This window comes from Schistocerca cancellata, chromosome 3 (genome assembly GCF_023864275.1).
Source record: "Schistocerca cancellata isolate TAMUIC-IGC-003103 chromosome 3, iqSchCanc2.1, whole genome shotgun sequence".
In the NCBI taxonomy this organism is placed as follows: domain Eukaryota; kingdom Metazoa; phylum Arthropoda; class Insecta; order Orthoptera; family Acrididae; genus Schistocerca; species Schistocerca cancellata.
In genome coordinates, this window is record NC_064628.1 from 844,061,718 (window position 1) to 844,065,503 (window position 3,786).

The 3,786-nt window shown below is 46.8% G+C and overlaps 1 pseudogene; it reads left to right on the forward strand.

Moving 5' to 3' along the window:
• Positions 1–296: 296 nt before the first annotated feature.
• Positions 297–414, forward strand: LOC126177419 (5S ribosomal RNA; annotated as a pseudogene).
• The last annotated feature ends 3,372 nt before the right edge of the window (positions 415–3,786 follow it).

The window sequence follows — 3,786 nt, forward strand, 5'->3', positions numbered from 1 at the left end:
CCCGCCGCTAGGCACCTTACAATGGCTTGCGGGACATGTAATTAGACGTAGAACTGATTCCACATAAGTCAGATTTGTTACAGGAAAGAACACTTCTCTGTACAACGAAAAACCAGAGGAAAGTTGCAAATTTTACTTTTTTTATTCACTCGATGACTATTTTCGGGTAGAGACTCATTTTCAAATCATCGTAACACAGTCAAAAATGGTAATCCGAAGATGTGAAAACCATGCCAAAAACGTGCAACGAACAGTTACAGAGCATACAGAGAACTATATGCCCCCCCCCCCTCCCGGGCAACGGCCTTGCCGCAGTGGATACACCGGTTCCCGTGAGATCACCGAAGTTAAGCGCTGTCGGGTGTGGCCAGCACTTGGGTGGGTGACCATCCAGGCCGCCATGCGCTGTTGCCATTTTTCGGGGTGCACTCAGCCTCGTGATGCCAGTTGAGGAGCTACTCGACCGAATAGTAGCGGCTCCGGTCAAAGAAAACCACCGTAACGACCGGGAGAGCGGTGTGCTGACCACACGCCCCTCCTATCCCCATCCTCAATTGAGGATGACACGGCGGTCGGATGGTCCCGATGGGCCACTTGTGGCCTGAAGACGGAGTGCTATATGGGACCCTGGTGTGGTCGCTTGACACCACTGAACTCGCAAGTGGCGGTGGTTTGGGGTCCGTGGAATGCCCACTACACAGTGACTGGCTGGGAGCTGTCCTTAACCAATTTGTAAAGGTTTTTTGTGTCACTGTGTAGCAAAATGCTGCTCAGATTGCTGCTACAGATGCATTACGATGTGCCAGAGCCATGTACCGAACACGAGTGCGAGTATAATTCCGAAAATCTCAGCCTCAACAAACGTTCCTGCACTCTGTTTTTTCAGAGGTTTCGAATGCAGTTATAAAAGAACGAAGAACGTTTCGGTTTAACGGGTCATGCCGCCCTCCGTCCACCCGCGCCGCCGTGTCATAGATCTTGGCGCCACTATAACGCTACTAGCAAGCTAACGGGAAAAAATCACAACACCAAAAAATAATTAATTTTCGAGTGATGAAATTTCGGGAATAAATTTGTATACGTAACATGAAAGTGATTAACGTTGCAAGTTCACAGGTTAAAGTAAGCGCAAGAAAAGCCATTGGAAATGGGAAATACTGGTACATTAAAAACCAGTGAAAGCGCCAGAATGTTGAATGCAAGCACACAAACGACCACGCATTGTCTCGTACACGTGCCGGATGACAGTTTGTGGGATGGAGTTCAATGCCTGTTGCAGCTGATCGGTCAATACAGGGACGGTAAATGCTCTTTGTGGATGACGCTGGAGTTGTCGTCCGATGATGTCCTATATGTGCTAGATTGGAGGCAAATCTAGTGATTGAGCAGGCCAAGGCAACATGTCGCCACTCTGTAGAGCATGTCGGGTTAAAACGGCATTATGTGGACAAGCGTGCCGGCCGCGGTGGCCGTGCGGTTCTGGCGCTGCAGTCCGGAACCGCGGGGCTGCTACGGTCGCAGGTTCGAATCCTGCCTCGGGCATGGGTGTGTGTGATGTCCTTAGGTTAGTTAGGTTTAAGTAGTTCTAAGTTCTAGGGGACTTATGACCTAAGCTGTTGAGTCCCATAGTGCTCAGAGCCATTTGGACAAGCGTTATCCTGGTGGAAAATACCCCCCGTAATTCTGTTGATGATTGCCAGCACATTTCGAATAATCATATTGATGTACAATTTTACGGTCAGTGTGCGTGGGATAACCACCAGAGTGCTCCTGTTGTACAAAATCGCAGCCCAGACCATTAGGTCTGCGCAGGCAGTTTGGTTGCAGGACCTCAACTCCTATCCAACACACGGCCGCCCCTGGCACCGAGGCAAGACCAGCTTTCATCAGAAAACACAACTAACCTTCATCATGCCCTCCAATGCCCTCTCTCGTCACACTATTGAACTCGCACGTGACGCTGGTTTGTGGTCAGTGGAATGCACACTACAGGATGACTGGCTGGAAGCTGTCCTTAACCAATTTGTAACAATTATTTGTGTCACCGTGGAGCCGACTGCTACTCAAATTGCTGCTACAGATGCATTACGATGCGCCAGAGCGATGAGCCTGTACGATTGTCTTCCCTCTCGTTAGTGCCATGTGGTCGTCCGGAGCTCGGTCTTCTTGCGACCGCTCATTTTCGTGACCACTGCTGCCAGCAATCATGTACAGTGGCTACATTCCTGCCAAGTCTTTCTGCAGTATCGCAGAAGGAACGTCCAGCTTCTCGGAGCTGTATTCCACGACTTCATTCAAACTCGGTGAGATGTTGATAGTGGCGTCCTTGTCGTCTTAAAGCCACTCTTGACTAAGATCAACTAAGCACGTCCAGTCTCAAGGGCAACTAACGCTCACGACCGCTACAGCATGTATTTACAGCAAACCTGAGCTGTGTCCACATAGCGGCGCTACAAGCGCCAGTTTTATGCGACTGGCTCGAAATTGGAATAGACCTCATCTTTCAAATGTAGAAACACGTCTACCTACTTTCGTTTATGTCGCACAACTCCTACTTGGCGTTGCGGTTACTTTTCCGTCAGTGTATTTATGTGGGCAATTTTTAAATGTGTGACAAAATTAAAGATCCTACGAAAGATGAAGTTCGTTCTGAAAGTCGGTTTCTGAGTAAAGAAAGTCACCCTATCGAAATTTACACACATATAACCGAGGTTTATAGGCAAGTGATGAATGTAGCTTGAGTTCGAAAATAGTTTATCGTATCCAATGGCGAACTAACGAATATTTATGATGACGTACAGTAAGCGCGACCTTCAGTTATAGTAACTGAGGAACTCAAATCAACGACTGAGTAAAAAAAGGGTGGAAGTCTCACTATTGATGGACTGAAGTTGTGCTTTCTTGAAATTTCACGATCAGGACACTGTCAAATTGTTAGTGATGATTTTGGCTATAGAAAATATGTGCCAGGTTGGTTCCTCGAATTTTGACAGATGAACACAAAAAACCACGAATGGGAGCTATACTGTCTTTTCTTGCTCGGCTCAAGAATGGAGAGGAATTTATTAACCTCACTGTTACTGGCAAAAAGATCTGACATTCGCTAAAAAGTCCCGAATCAAAGCGCAAGTCAGTGGAATGGCATCATTCCCGATCTACCCAAAACAAAGCGAAAGAAATCCTGAGCCCCAAAACAGTAATGGCCACAGTGCTCTGGCATCGAGGGGGTGTCTTGCCCTCCGTTTTTATACCTGGAGGAGAGACTGTAAATTCAACGGCCTACTGTAAGACCTTTTACCGACTACACCGCGATATTCAACTCGGAGTCTCAGAAGGAGTGGATTGTTATCCGACGGCATTGAGAGTCTTAACGACAAGGCTCGGCTGCATTTTACTGCACTGTTGAAGGAATTGCTTCGGCAGTTTAAGTGGAAGGTTTATGAATATCGACCTTATTGCCCGGTCTTCGCCCTGAGCAGTTACCACCTTTCTCCCAGACTCAAAGACTTTTTGGGCGAAAATCGTTATGGAAGTGACAGCGAACTGCAAGAGGACGTCAGTGGGTGGTTCAATAACTTGGCTGCAGCTGAGTATGCAGAAGGCATAGGAAAGCTTGTGGAGGGCTACGATAAATGTTTAAATTTGAAAGGCAACTACGAAGAAAGTAACTAAACCGTCAAAATATGTTGTAAAATAAATTTTCTTTCGTTACATTGAATAAAAAAGTCGGAAGGAGCGAACGTTCTTCATTTTCACAATCGTTCATTTTAAAAGAAATACAACTGT